Source organism: Amblyomma americanum, chromosome 3, assembly GCF_052857255.1.
Source record: "Amblyomma americanum isolate KBUSLIRL-KWMA chromosome 3, ASM5285725v1, whole genome shotgun sequence".
NCBI lineage: Eukaryota > Metazoa > Arthropoda > Arachnida > Ixodida > Ixodidae > Amblyomma > Amblyomma americanum.
The window spans coordinates 140758930-140774599 of record NC_135499.1 but is presented as its reverse complement, the minus strand read 5'-3'; the positions used below and the strand labels follow the sequence as shown (position 1 = coordinate 140774599).

Sequence of the window (15670 nt, the reverse complement as noted above, 5' to 3'; positions counted from 1 at the left end):
TTGCCGCCGCATATACTGGGATGCTTGGTACGCGTCTTCATCGTTAGACATTCAGTCTTTTGACGAACCAGGAACATGAACATGATCGAGGGCCACCGCGCCGTTTTTGCGCCATGTTCTGGCTCCACGTTGAGGACACGGCGCTGCATGTCTAACACTTTTTCTGGCCTTCGAGTGCATCGCGAGCTTTCCTCACTTTGACGCTGCCACGCATCGAGTACTGGATTCCCACTATCGTAAGTAATACGTTTCTCACACTTCCACCTGCTGATATGAAACCCGACCTATACCGGATTTCGACATCCCACCTGTAGAGGTGTTCGCGCTTGTCTGGCGAGTAATGTTCGTAATTTGCAGTGCGAAATGGTAGTGGGCAACGAGTAATGGGGACTCTGTGGTCTGTGGTTTGCGCTCTACAGGGAACTTTGTACCTGAATGACCCAAGTCCTTGTTCAAAAATTTATGCGCTGACCATAAAAAAGGTAATTAAATTAGTGTTAGCGGCGCGGTATAACCGATGCTCGTCGGCAGGAAAGTGGCAATCGTTATAATGATGCTGTACGTTATAATACGTTGTACTACGTTATACTACGTTATAATATCTCTACGTGCTATTACAACGGCGCTCAAAGAACCGATGTCAGACTGGTAGATGGCAGGACCGCGACACTCCACCGATTATCTTCGTAAACGTTGCATTCATCAATAGGAAATAATTAACGTGCTGAAGTCGTTAAGTATGGTGACTGGACACTGCAGCACTGTTCAGTACGGCATTGGAGGAGGCGATAGCTTGGTATTGTCCCTCCCGCATGTAATTTGCGTACGCGGCGCACAAACGCGTTTAGGGGTAAGAGAATTTAACCACGACGCCAAAGCACGTTTTTGCGACTGACGAAACTGCAGAAATAAGAGCAGAATTTTTATACTTGAACAATTTTAACGCGACAGCGTTAAGGAGCTCGTGTCGCAGAAAAGCCGGTGTCGTCGGAGGCGGCGGCGTTGCCCGTGAGCGAAAAATGGCGCATCATGGTGGACACCTGAACCGCGCCGTAAGGGAAGGGATTTTCCTTCTCTTATACGGCGCGGTCCGGGTGTCCAGCGAGATTTGTGACAGGCGTCATTTCCTTTCCTTAAAAGCAATTGTTCGTTTGATTTCTTCCCTTACTGCCCGGTTCGGGTGTCCACCGCGATATGTGAGACAGGCGTCCTTTCCTTAAATGTCCAACAGGCCACGCGCGTCGCGCCGAACGGGTGATGACGTTCCGTGCACTCCTTTGCAACGCTGCAACACGCTGTCGCGTCTCACTCTTAAAGACGAAGCTTAAGTGTCCTCCAAATTTTTTCCGTCTCGAATAGCCGAACTTTACAAACTGTAAGCATGAAAGGGAGCATTGTGAAAGAAAAAAGAAAAGAATCATGCATTAACACATATACCTAAACACCAGGAAATTAAAAAAAACAAAAGAAAAATACTTTTCGATAAAATGTTGATTTCACTTCGGAACTACTTATTGCGTGCGGTAAAGCTTTAAACATTTGGCATCTACTCCATTTCTCATCACGGGTGGTGGTTTCTTCACGACAATACTCAAATCTTGTTGACGTTTCGTGCGGAATCACAATGTGGTCGACGCGGTAGAACATGCTCATAGCTTCCCTGCCACACATGTAAATACTAAGCGCCCACAACGCAACGCTTGCACAGAAAAAGTTTAGAGCATATGGAACCTACGCGAGCGGCCGCAAGCTTTTAAACAGTAAATCTTTGGATGCACGTCGCAGAAATGTGGTGTCCTACATGTGCAAAGCAGAACGCAGCACATTGTAAAGCCGTCGCCTTGCACTTGTAACTGCCACTACACTGCGGGCAACTAACTCACTTGTTTCTGCTGTGTCGCGCCTGAGAACTGCAGACGCCCCTACATGCACGCTGTCAGTGCAGAGATCATTCGCAGCGTTTCACTGCACTGCCATCTCATTCCAAGAGCTTGTTCCAAGCGACCGGATAATCTCAGCCATCCGCCTTATCACTCCACGCCTATGCTATTGTTTCTTTGAGCGCAGCATTGCGTCATTCGCGGTGTATCTCACAACTCGGGCATTGTCCTACCGATACCTGCATTCATGCAAAAGTCCCAGATTGATGCAAAGGGGTCAGAGTGGATACGAAAACTTTTTTTTGCAGGATACAAAGCATTTTTTCGACGCGTTCATGTCCAATATTGTTGGACAAAAGTTTTGAATATTGGAAAATTGTAAGGTACTGGTTCATTTTTTCGATGCCTAGAGAAATCTTTCTTCTAAACATTTCCATCGCCCGTATTGAGCAGTGAAGACTGCCATAGAAAACCAAAATTTGAAAGCTTTTAACGATAACGCAAACGTTAATAGCAAAAAAATGAAGCCTGCCGACGGGATATCTGCGGATGCATTGATTGTAATAGTGAAATACCACAATATATTAAAAAAATTGCGTTCATAAACTCTTTCTTGTTTAAAAATGCTTTTGTCAAGAATTGTTGGGTATGATCGCAGCTTAAACGCGATAGCGTTAACGTTTCCGTTCTGCGGAAGCTTCGGCGTCGTCAGCGTCAGTGTTGTGAGCGAAAAATCCCCGGGGAAGAAACTAGGTAGGCCACCCAGGTCACGTGACCTTGTGGCGTCATCACAACCAGCCCACCGGATTGTGAGCAAACTGACCACCGTGGTAGGTGGCAGTTAAATTATTGATCGGTTGCTCGGGAAGAGCAACCTGTGTCGCACAAACCCCGCCGGTGGCACCACCTGCCATCGCAGGACAGTGGTGCACCCACCACTGCGCCATGAGTGGTATGATGACTCCCAGGGATCTATGAGTGTAAAGACGCGAATGAGCAATTCCGCATATAAGGGTATTAATTAACCCATTACGCTATCGCATCATAAACTTAATACGAAGCTTTTTTCTTTTTTTTTCTTTCTTGCTGCACAAAGACTCATCCGTAACTGATTGAACCAAATAATAAGTTACTGGTGGTCAATGACTTTTTACGGGCTGAAGCTTCATTGTGGGCTTTGAGCCCCGCCTTTGTTGAAAGCCCCGGATCAATTTTACTACTACTATTAGCTATTAGAACAGTAAACTATTATTAGAAAACAATCAGAACATGTAATTTTTACAAGTCTTGTTAACTTTCTCGAGTCTAATTCGTGTATTACACCCGCACAGCATGATTTTCGAAAGTGATTTTCCGGCGTCACTCAACTTACCTGCCTCACTAACAAACTTCAGCTAATTTTAGATTGCGCATACGAAGCTGACTGTATTTTCGTTGAGTACTCCAAAGCATTCGACAAGGTATGTCACCGTTTATTATTTATTAAACTAACCCAACTGAATATTGACTACAATGTTCTGAAATGGATTGAATACTTTCTTCTTAACCGGTCGCTGTTCGTTTCCGATAACAATTATAACTCACCTTTCAGCGAGTTTACTCGGGTATACCTAAGGGGTCAGTGCTTGGACATCTTTTGTTATTCATTTACAAAGGACCTCCCTTCCATAGTGTCATCTAACATTCACCTATTTGCTTGTTTTTCGTGAAATAAAATCAATCGACGATACTGGCTCCCTTCAACGTCTCTCTAACATTTCTCTTTGGTGAAATGAATGGCTTATGGAACTCAATACTAAAAAGTAAGATTATGCGAGTATCAAGACGCGCTAACACTCCGCGTGTGTAGTATCTCTCAATAGCATCTCCTTAGAAGTGGTCTATACATATAAATATCAGGGTGTCCACATCTCTGCCAACCTCACTTTGACGCGCCATATTGAGTAAATTACGATCAGCGCTAACCGTACGTAGGGCTATGTACGCCGTAACTTTTCTAATGCCCCATCTTCCTTGAAATCGTCACTTTACAAAAGACTAATACGTTTTAAACTGGAATACGCAGCCGCTATATGGGATCCTCACCATGAAAAACTAATTACCTCGCTGGAGGTGGTCCAGAATAACGCTGCTCGTTTTATCTTGTCCAACTTTAACCTTACCGCCAGCGTAACAAGTATGAAAGCTAATCTTTCTTTGCCACTCGTAACATCCCGCCAGAAGATAATTCGTCTCAGCTTTTTTTCGTAAGCTGTACCATCATCCCACGCTACGCGATGCCCTCATTTCTTCTCCCACATACGTGTCACACCGCATTGATCATCAGCACAGAGCTGGAGTTGAAATCTGCAACACCATATCTACATTTCAGTCTTCCTTGCCTCATGCATCACGTGAGTGGAACCACATTCCCGCAGACCAGTATTTTCGAACCGCACTAGTTAAAGTTGTATAACAGGAGGATGAAAACTACTTTGTTTTGTAACACTTATTGCATTTGTTCATGTTCATTGTTCATGCCATTTGTAATCACTCCCTTCTTTACAGCCTTCGACCCTGAGGCTTCAATAAGTAAATAAAAGTAAATAAATAAACAAGCAAATAAATTTTGGCCATCCGGTAGTCCTGAGGGAACGATGCTGGACATTAAGCACGACTTCACAAAGATGCTGGATAAGGAGTAGACAGGAGAAGACTATGAGAGTTATCACTCTGAAATATATCAATATATTTAAGGGGAAAAATTAATTTTAGTAACGAGCAGTGGGAGATAGAGCTGTCCGGTTATGAACCCGACAGGCAGCTACAGCTGATCGAAAGGGCGAAGACAGCGGCGAAATCTACCGGTGTTCTGGACTGAGGACTCTACTCACTGCGCTCGTCTTCAGTATTTTCTTTGCATAAAATATTTTGTCCCCCTTCTGCTCAACTCGACGACCTTAATATGAGCACATCTGGTTTCGTGCTGCATGAAAGTGAGTTTAATCCATTTCCGTGTGGGCATTAGACCACCGGAAATCAGTTTAAAGAGTACTTTAAGCGTGATTAACACTTATAGTACTTTGCCACTTAAAAATTGTCAGTCGGTGTGGGTAATTAGGCGAAATGTGGATATGTGCGCTTGCATGACGTCAATTGTCAGTTGGAACTACGACTTACTAGGTGGCACCAGGCTACCACCTAATTACAACCCCAACTTCTTCCGTTTAGCTACTGTCCAACCATCATTCGAATCACGTGCTTCTCTTAACCGCTGCTGCTCATTCCGTTTAGCTCGGCGCGCTTAGGGGCGGTTCTGCCTAATTAGCACCCCAGGTTCTCGTCTGGTTACCTCAGGCCCCACGTTGGCAAATAATCCAGCCGGTGAGCAGGTGAGCAGTGGCCCAGTTGCGCAGTTGCTCAAGGTAGGTGCTATGGCAGGCGTTGTCATCGGTAGGACTTACCATCGATCGGTTGCCATCGGTTGCTTGGGTTGGGTTGCGACCTATAGTTGCTGTTCCCGAGCAGCCTCCGACGAATGAATGGACTGCCTCCTGACAAGGTGGGCAGGTTGCCCACCACCCGGCAGGAAGGTGACCAGCTTGCCACAAAACCGGATTCAAACAAACAAGCAAACAACCAGACAAACAAACAAACAAACACAACGCCCAAATGCTGGGAATGGCCACTATAAGTGCTAGCGCACTAAAACAATTAAAGCGGTCCCAAGACACTGCCTTGGGGCACACCAGAAGCCACGGACAGCATTTTTGAGGAACACGTGCAGTATTTCAACAAACTGCTGCCTATCTCCAATGTAGGCAATGATTCACTTAAAATATACGAGAGGAAAGGCCGATAGGGGTTGTAAGGTTTCTGGCGACAGCCGGTGGTGTGATTCAGCTGCGTATTCGGCCAGGACACCCGCAGCCGGGGTCCCTGCACGGCGATAGGCATCTTGTTTCCCACGGCCGGTCCTCGCGTGGTTTATTGGATTCGAGACGGAGGATTCCACTGCCGTTTGAAAACAACATTGTTCCCGGAAGATCAACCGTGCTGCACGGAGGCAGTTAGCGACCGCCAGAACCGAGCAGGGGGTGACTGTGCCTGCTCGCCGGCGCCTCGCCCATTCGGACTTCCCGGAAGACGTGTCCGGCTGGAGCGTGAGAACTGTCGTTCGGACGCGAAGACAACGCTCTCTCTGGTAGGGGCGATTGTCCAGCGGCACCCTGTTTCTCCGGCGAGGCATGTGACGGGGGCGTGTCCCTATGTGAAGTGGTGTATGTGTGTACGACAACGCAAGTTAGGCCACGCCCAACCTGGCGAAGACTTCCTCGAACCTGGGGAATCCTAGGGACCGGACCCTTTTTTAAACCGGACGACGAGGGCCGTGAGAAGGAATCCTCGATCATCCTCAGATCTTCGCAGATCCTCCGACCTTCCCCCATCACCCTCCATTGGGTTCAAAAATCTTGTAAATAATGTAAAATAAACCCCCTGTACAGTTTCCTTCATAACCAAGCCCGACAACGTCATTCGGAGAAGGGACCTGCGGCGCTGAAAGAGTCAGCTCCCTCAAGGACCCCTCATCTCTAACAACTGGTTGGCAGCAGCTGGGATGGACCGTGCGACATCGTGATTTCTCAACCGGTAAGCGTTTCGGCATTTTGCTATAGGATTCACCAGGCTTCAGATTTTTAGAGAATAATCTAGAATCACTGGGAAGTGTATGTCAATTGAGAAAGGGTAATCTCACGACATTTTGAAGATAGCATTGCCAAAGCGGAGAAGGCATTGTCATGGACCTTATGAAATTGTCAAAGTCGGACTTGCTGTTGTTATGCGAGGAACTGTCAATAGAAGTACAGGGAAAAATTACAAAACTTGAAATATGCAAGACAATTCAAAAGCACGTAGATGACGATCAGCTGGTAGATACGTGGAATTTGGTACAGGAAGAAAAAAGAAAAAGAGAAGCGGAATGGGAAAAAGAGAAAGAACGGCAAAAGTGGGAAGCTGAAAAAGAAGAAAGAAATCTAAAGCGATTGCAGCTTGAAAGCGAAAATCGAAAATAAGGCGACAGTTCGAGAGCCGGGTCTCCTGAAAGAGCAAGCGATGTACAATCATATAGAATGAACAGATTCATGCAGCCCTATGAAAGTGGAAGGGACATAGGATTGTACCTGGGAAACTTTGAGAGAACTTGCGAAAGGGAGAACTTTGCTCGCAGTACATGGCCGCAACGGCTTCTGACACTCTTGCCATGTGAAGTAGCTGAAGTCATAGCGAGACTTAGCACACAAGACGCAGCTGACTACGAAAAAGTCAAAGCCAGCCTGCTAAAAAGGTACCGGCTGTCAGCCGAAGCTTTCCGACAGCGCTTCAGGAACGCAATGAAAAACGATAGCGAGGGCTATCCGGATTTCGCGTATGGACTAAAGACGAATCTGCTAGAGTGGCTAAAAGGAGCCGAGGTTTACGAAAGCCGAGACAAAATCATTGAGTGTTTTTGCCTTGAGCAACTTTGCCGAAGCATTCCCCAAGTGGTGAAACTGTGGGTTCAAGACAGGGAAAAAGTCGACACAGTTGAAAGGGCCGCTGAGCTAGCAGAGGAGTACGTTTCGCGCAGAAGGTTGAGCACTGAAGAGGGTGCGTCACACGCTCGAAACGCGATGCGAGATAAAGGGCCTAGCAGAAAGACGCGAAGTGCTAGAAGTTCGGAGCAATCAGAGGCAACGAAGGTAGCGCCAGAAAGGCGTGAAGAACAGGCGAAGAGACAGGGAGCAGACAAAGCCGCGAAAAAAGAGTTTGAGGCTAGTAGGCCATTTCGTTGCTACAACTGCAATGGTGTCGGGCACTTTGCAGCCAAGTGTACAAAGCAACGTTTGGTGTTCTCGTGCGTCGAGGATAACGCCGAGAATCTAGAGCTCCTTAAGCCATACCTGCACGAGCTGCACGTTAACGGGAAACCGTGCAGGGTGCTTCGTGACAGCGCCGCGACGATGGACGTTGTCCACCCGTCTTACGTGTCAGTGGACGATTTTACGGGAGAAGTCTCGTGGATAAAACAGGCAGTAGAAGAACACAGTGTATGCCTTCCCATAGCTAGAGTGATAATTTGTGGACCGTTTGGAGAGCTAATCACTGAGGCCGCAGTTTCGAAGGCCGTGCCACTTCAATATCCTTACCTCTTCTCGAATTGATCAGACCAATTGCTACGCGAGAGAGGCCAGAAACTCGGAAGCGGGGTGATACAAGCTTTGACAAGATCGAAAACTCGTCAGCTCGCATCTCAACTAAGTCAGATTCCCGAACCTCAGGTAGCCAGAGACGCACCAGCCAGCATATCGTTGCAATCAAATGAGGAGGGAAGTAAACCAACGAGGAATGAAAGCCAGACAGCTGACCGAGCAAATGAGCGACGAGGGACTTCAACCACTAAGTCGGTAGAGGAATCAGAAAACGCTGAAGGATCCGTTTTATCTCCAACATCGCGTAGTTTTGATCGCCTTCTGCAGGTGAACAGGGAGTCCCTAACAAAAGAACAGGAGCAGGATCCCACTTTGGAAAGACTGCACCTTACAGCTAAAGAGGGCATCGCGACACGCAACATAACGATGCATGAGAAGGGAGGCTTACTATACCGACACTACCAGGACAGAAAAGGCAAAACATGTGATCAGCTGGTCGTGCCCGAAAAATACAGAGCGGACATTCTGAGTCTCTGCCACGGAAATGGCTGGGCAGGACATCTGGGAATCAATAAAACAAAGGAGCGCCTATTAATGGAATATTATTGGCCGGGTTGTTTCAAAGATGCAGAACGCTACGTAAAATCATGCGATGCGTGCCAGCGCGTGGGCAAGCCGGGAGAGACATGGAAGGCTCCACTGAAAATTGTTCCATTGATCTCGGAACCTTTCCGCCGGCTTGTAATAGACACAGTAGGCCCTTTGCCTAACACGAAATCAGGCTATAAGTACTTGCTTACTATGCTATGTCCCGCCACAAAATTTCCCGAAGCAATTCCGTTGAAGGACTTGAGCTCCACAGAAATAGTTGATGCCCTTTTGTTAGTGTTCGCGAGAATAGGATTTCCGGCCGAAATCCAAGCCGATCAGGCAACGGTCTTTACAAGCGCCTTGACGACCACATTCCTAGAAAGATGCGGAATAAAACTGTTGCACAGCTCGGTGTATCATCCGCAGTCCAACAGTGTAGAGGAATGGCATTCGGTGGTGAAGCGGGTGCTACGCGCTCTTTGTTATGAGCATAAAGCAGACTGGGAGGATTGTCTGCCGGCCACACTTTTCGCTTTACGAACAGTCCCCCACGAAGCTACGGGGTTTACGCCAGCAGAACTCGTGTACGGAAGAGCCCTCCGCTCTCCCCTCCGAATGCTGAGAGAAATGTGGGAAGGGACAGGAGAGAACCAGACAGTGGTTGAGTACGTGCTTATGCTACTGGACCGCCTTAACAACACGAGGGAATTAGTAAATCGAAATATGAAAGCTGCCCAGGAGGCCGCCAAGGTCTATTATGACAAAAACGCTCGCCTTCGAGGTTTCACCGCGGGCGATCGCGTGATGATCCTCCGGCCATCGAGAAAAAACAAGCTGGAAGTTCACTGGGATGGTCCAGTAGAAGTGTTGCAAAAACTTTCGGAGACGAATTACGCGCTAAGGGTTCCAGGCAGGGGAAAGCAGGTGAGAATCTATCATTGCAATCTGATGAAGCCGTTCGTGGAACGCAGCGGGATCGTCAATCTGACTCTAAATGAACCAGAAGAGCCGGACGGCGAGAGTCAGGGTTGGAAAGAAGGTGCGGACGCTAGTGACAACGTGGAAAACATTCTGGCTCACTCCGTGAATGCAGATTTCCTAAGCGGGACACAGGTCGACACGCTAAAGCAGTTGAGCGAATTCGCTGACCTATTTAGCAGTCGCCCGGGAAAGACACACCTCCTGACACACGAAATCAAGCTCACCTCTGATGAGCCGGTACGGTCGAAACCCTACAGGGTATCACCGCGGCAAAAAGAAATAATGGACGCGGAAATTCAGCGCATATTGGAGTTAGGGGTTGTAGAGCCAGCGGAAAGTGACTATACCTCACCGCTAATTCTTGTTGAGGCCCCAGGGAAAGATCCTCGTCTCTGCGTGGATTATAGAAAGCTTAATGCTATTACCAGGGATCAGCTATACCCGATTCCCAACATAGAGGAAAGGATAGAAAGGGTGAGCGGCGCGAAATTCATTTCCACCCTCGATCTCGTACGGGGATATTGGCAAGTTCCCCTCTCAGAAAGCGCGAGCAGGTATGCCGCTTTCATCTCCCCAGCGGGCACCTTTCGACCCTTAATGCTTAGTTTTGGGTTGAAGAATGCCCCCTACAGCTTCTCGAAACTCATGGACATCGTACTGAAGGACATGCAGTGCTTTGCACTCCCTTATTTAGACGATGTGGCAATTTTTTCGGAAACCTGGCAAGAGCCTCTAGAACACCTAAAGACCGTGTTTTCCAGTTTACGACAGGCTGGACTGACACTGAAGGCAGAAAAGTGTAGATTTGGTTGCGCACAGGTGACGTACTTGGGCCACGTTGTAGGCCAGGGAACTAGGAGTCCATCCGAGTTAAAGATTGCCCCGATCGCAGCATTTCCGCAACCATGGACGAAAACGGCCATTCGCTCATTTTTGGGGTTAGTGCGCGTGTTTAGTTTGGGCAGCGCAGAAGTTGTCGTGTTACCTGTAGGGAGCAAAGTTTGTATTTGAGACTGATCATTGTCCTTTAACGTGGCTGCGACAGATGTACCCCAAAAATGGTCGCTTGCTCAGATGGAGTCTGGCTCTCCAACAGTACAATTTCTCGGTGCGTTATAAGAAGGGGAAACTGCACGGAAATGCTGATGGCTTGAGCAGACTGATGTAAGCGGGAGAACTAAGAGGAATCTCCTCCTGTGTGAGTGTTTTTTTTTTTACTTTGTTCCGAGTAATCCGGCTGTGGCAGTTTTAAAAGGAGATGTTTCGCGCTCAGTCGGCACAACATTAACCCAAATTTGAACACAATTTTTTAAAAGTGTATTGTTGTCAATGGAAGAAGCCTGGTGATTCTTTGGCGAAGTCCGAGCGCTTGCAGGTGGGGCAGTGCTTTGCTGTTTAGAACGTCCCACCTGCGCTTTCCTTTGTTGGTGGTGCTTTGGGTTCTGCCTTGGGGGCGATGATATTGCAATCCAGGGGACCAACACGGACGCCATCTCATCTCTTCCTGCCCAGCGGTCGTCAACGCTGGACATTCGAGATTTTTCGGGCCGCGGAGGAGCTGTAAGGTTTCTGGCGACAGCCGGTGGTCTGATTCAGCTGCGTATTCGGCTAGGACACCTGCAGCCGGGGTCCCTTCCCGGCGATAGGCATCTTGTTTCCCACGGCCGGTCCTCGCGTGGTTTATTGAATTCGAGACGGAGGATTCCACTGCCGTTTGAAAATAACATTGTTCCCGGAAGATCGACCGTGCGGCACGGAGGCAGTTAGCGACCGCCAGAACCGAGCAGGGGTGACTCACCCCTTCAACTGTGCCTGCTCGCCGGCGCCTCGCCCATTCGGACTTCCCGGAAGACGTGTCCGGCTGGAGCGTGAGAACTGTCGTTCGGACGCGAAGACAACGCTCTCTCTGGTGGGGGCGATTGTCCAGCGGCACCCTCTTTCTCCGGCGAGGCATGTGACGGGGGCGTGTCCCTATGTGAAGTGGTGTGTGTGTGTGTACGACAACGCAAGTTAGGCCACGCCCAACCTGGCGAAGACTTCCTCGAACCTGGGGAATCCTAGGGACCGGATCCTTTTTTAAACCGGACGACGAGTGCCGTGAGAAGGAATCCTCGATCATCCTCAGATCTTCTCAGATCCTCCGACCTTCCCCCATCACCCTCCAATGGGTTCCAAAATCTTGTAAATAATGTAAAATAAACCCCCTGTACAGTTTCCTTCATAACCAAGTCCGACAACGTCATTCGGAGAAGGGACCTGCGGCGCTGAAAGAGTCAGCTCACTCAAGGACCCCTCATCTCTAACAGGGTCCAACTTGTGCAATTACTTTCAATGTGGCACTCTATCGAAGGCTTTAGAAAAATCGAAAGCCTTCATCTAGCTGGCCGTGCATATCAAGTATTCGCACATTGCACATGTGTTTCCTGAAACCGTGCTGATACTGTGATAACAGCCTGCGGCTTCCTAGGAATTCTCGAATGTATAGTAAGCAATAAAATGCCCTAAGAGCTTGTAACATGTACTCCTGATTGAAATGGGGCGGTGATTTCGGAGAGATAAACGATCACCGTTTCTGTGAACGGAAACCCCACGTGCTTCGCGCCTGTCATGCGGTATCTCTGCTGTAGCAAGCGACGAGTTGAAGATATCCGTCACAAATGGAGATAGCTGTTCACTGCACCGTCGCAAAAAGTATTCATTATACTATCATGACCCGCAGGTTTATTTAATGTCGAGTTTAAAAGAATAGCTATGATGCCTTCTTGAGTGACCACAAGTTCATTTGCACCTATAGAGACTGCGTACTCAGATACCGCAAGGAATACGCTCTAGAAATAGTCGTTGAAACGTCTGCGATTAGCCGGGGATCAATTATTGTTACATCTCCGATCTTTATTTTATTTTTTCCCTTTTTGCTCCCGTTGAGGTGGCGCCAGCATTTTGTTGCGTCGCATTTTATACAGTAAGAATATGACTAACTTTTGCCAAAAGATCTTGCCTCAGTTGTGTGAAGCACGATATTATCGCGTTATAGTGTTTTTTTTTCAGTCTCTTGAACTTGCGTTTCGTTTTAATAATATCACGAGTAATCCAGGGACTGAAACGCCGGCTGCCAACATTTTTCGAGGGCACATAGTTATTAACACAAAACCTGATGACGTCGCGAAACTTTTTCCAGGAATTTTCAGCATTATTCACTACGCAGTCAAACTGCATGTCAAAGTAGTCAGTTATTGTATCATCATCTGCCCTGCAAATGTATTTGACTACTCTTAATTTTTTTTTGCTATTGAGCCCGATTTCGTGACCACCTTAAATATATCAACTCGTGGTCAGAAATTCCTTGCAGTACTGAGAACTCTAAGCTATAAAAAAATATTCTGATGAATAAAAGATCGAGAATCAAGGACCCACGAATGCATTAACGCACGCTGCGTTCCAAGTTAAGATAGAACGTCGCATCCACTACTGCATCTGCTGATCTGGAAACGCCATAATTCAAGGAGCCCCGTTCAATTGAAGGCAATAAGTTAAAATCCCATATGATCAGAACGTTTTTTTCTGGCCTGTCTTTGGAGGCAGTCATAAACGATCCATGACAGACTCATCTGCGTCCGAAGGGCGACTACCGCACAAAGAAAGAATGCGACTCGAAAACGAAAATTTTCAAAAACATGCTTTCATGTGCGGCAAGTTGCTCACAGACAGTAACACCAACATAATCCTTCGTAACAACTGCTACAATACCACCATGTGTGCCTCTGCCACGCCTATGTATATATGTGATATCCAGGTGGCACGATATCATTATCACGTATGTCGTTGTGTAGCCAGGTCTCAGGGATCATACAAATATGGGGATCATATGAAATCAAAAGTGCATCTAGTGCTCGTTTTTTACTCACTATGCCTCTAGCATTGAACAAAACCATGCGCAGCTGACTTAGTTTTGTTTGCTAGCTATCAGGTATGGATGCAACCTTCTTCGGAAGTACTTGGCGAGACGTGTTATCATCCCATGCGTAAAACTGTTCAACACGAAGCTTATTATGAAATAAATTCCCTTTTTTCTTCTGATCTTTTTTGACCTTTACCCACAGAGTCACGCCCAGCTAAAAGTGTGTGTTAGTGCGTGTCCCAGCATTTTTAATGTCGAGCATGGTGGGTTTTGTGGATGGATTTACGAGGCAAGTTTACCATTCGGCCTGGAATCTTATTATTCTGTTTAATTGCGCTGCTATAATGCTTAATGAGCATTGTTTTGTAAAATTAAGGAAATATAACAAGGTTCATTCCCTTCTCAAAAAGAATTTCCTTCTTATATAAGAAGGCTCATTTCCTTCTTAATTGCCATCGTAAACGCTGGTAATTTTTGCTCTTTATAAAAAACTTGGTTCAATGTACTTTTCTTGCGTGTTTTTTTCAAGCGCTTTATTTATTATTTATTCTATATTGGCAGCCTGAATGCCAGCCCTTAGTCAAGAGCGGGTAGTACATGCATAATGAGAAAGTATAGCGATATACAATGTGTATTCAACGTAGCGAATGATGGCACGGGAGCAACATTTGCAACAAAACAAAATTAAATATAAACCCGATGTTGAACAATGTGAAACGTTGGTGGTGTTAGGTCACATTACAGAATGCACAAAAAACAGAAGACATGGTCGAATACGCAACCACATTCGTAGGTAAGCCGGTGCGGATGTTCTTAATAATAATAATAATAATAATAATAATAATAATAATAATAATAATAATAATAATAATAATAATAATAATAATAATAATAATAATAATAATAATAATAATAATAATAATAATAATAATAATAATAATAATAATAATAATAATTTTATTGCCATGACATCTTGTTATACATACAAACTCGGGCCTGTCAAAGCCAAGAGAAGGCTTGCAGGGCTAGGCCCGGCAGCAACGGCGAGCGAAAGTATAAGCAATAAAATATCATGGTAAGTGTACACACACTGAAATATAACTACTAAACAAATTATATAGTAAAAAAGAAAACCCACTGTAACAGTGACGTGCTCTCTGCATCATTTTTCCTTATAACATCGATTTCAACATCCGTTTCAACGTCGCTTTGGAAGTGGCAGAAAATACATGATCAGGAAGACTGTTGAATATTGCAGGGACATATACACCTCGTCTTGCTTTGCCGTATCTGGTTGAGTATTTAGGAACTATGTAGCGCTGACCTTTACGTAGGGTTCTGGTAGCAACTGATTTAGTCTTGAAGGCAGGATTCCAAAAGTGTCGGAGAACTACTGTTTGTTTATATAAACTTTCAAAAGACGGAAGGGCCAGAAATTTAAACAAGTTTCCTCGAGGGGGAAATGAACGTTCGTAGGCCGTACTCTTCAACATGCTTTTTAGAAGGGTATCTAGACGATCTTGCCACCTTTGCGAACAGTGCGCAAAAACTGTGATGCCGTACCTTATAACACTGTACGCTAGTGCATGCATGATTGTCTTTTTTACAGATACAGGAGGGAAAGATTTAATTGTAAACAATAGCCATGCAGTGCTACGTAATCTGCTACAAATATATGCCATGCGACTGTGCCAAGACAGATCACTGTCGAAGTATATACCCAGATATTTTATACAATGAACATTTTCAACAGGAGCGCAATTGCAATCTTTACCGTTGTGGCAGTGTAAGAAAACAGATTCAGTCAGTACAGTTGTCTTCAAGGGGTTTCTAAAACAAACTAATTTTGTTTTTTTGGTGGTTTACCAAAAGACCATTCAAAGAAAACCAGTGCATAGCGTTACCGATATTTTTTTGCACTAAGGAAACCGCAGTTTTGTATGAAATGTGCTTTGTTAGTAACACCGTATCATCGGCGTACTGAAAGACCAGGGACTTTGTTATCACTGACGCGAAGTCATTTATAAATAGATTGAAAAGTAAAGGTGACAGAACGGACCCCTGAGGAACCCGAGCCTTCAACATCTGACGGCTGCTCACGGCTTTGGTATTATCAAGGGCTACGACTTGTGAGCGATCTTGCAAATAAC

The 15670-nt window shown here is 46.1% G+C and overlaps 1 protein-coding gene across 2 annotated transcripts in view; it reads left to right on the top strand.

Annotated features, from left to right (window-relative positions):
• LOC144125028 (chitin synthase chs-2-like) overlaps nucleotides 1–15670 on the top strand; it is a 115948-nt gene continuing 100278 nt past the window's right edge. For both annotated transcript variants that reach the window (XM_077658063.1, XM_077658064.1), the window contains exon 1: nucleotides 1–236. The gene's annotated coding sequence lies outside the window, so the exon portion shown is untranslated. The remainder of the gene's footprint in view (nucleotides 237–15670) is intronic.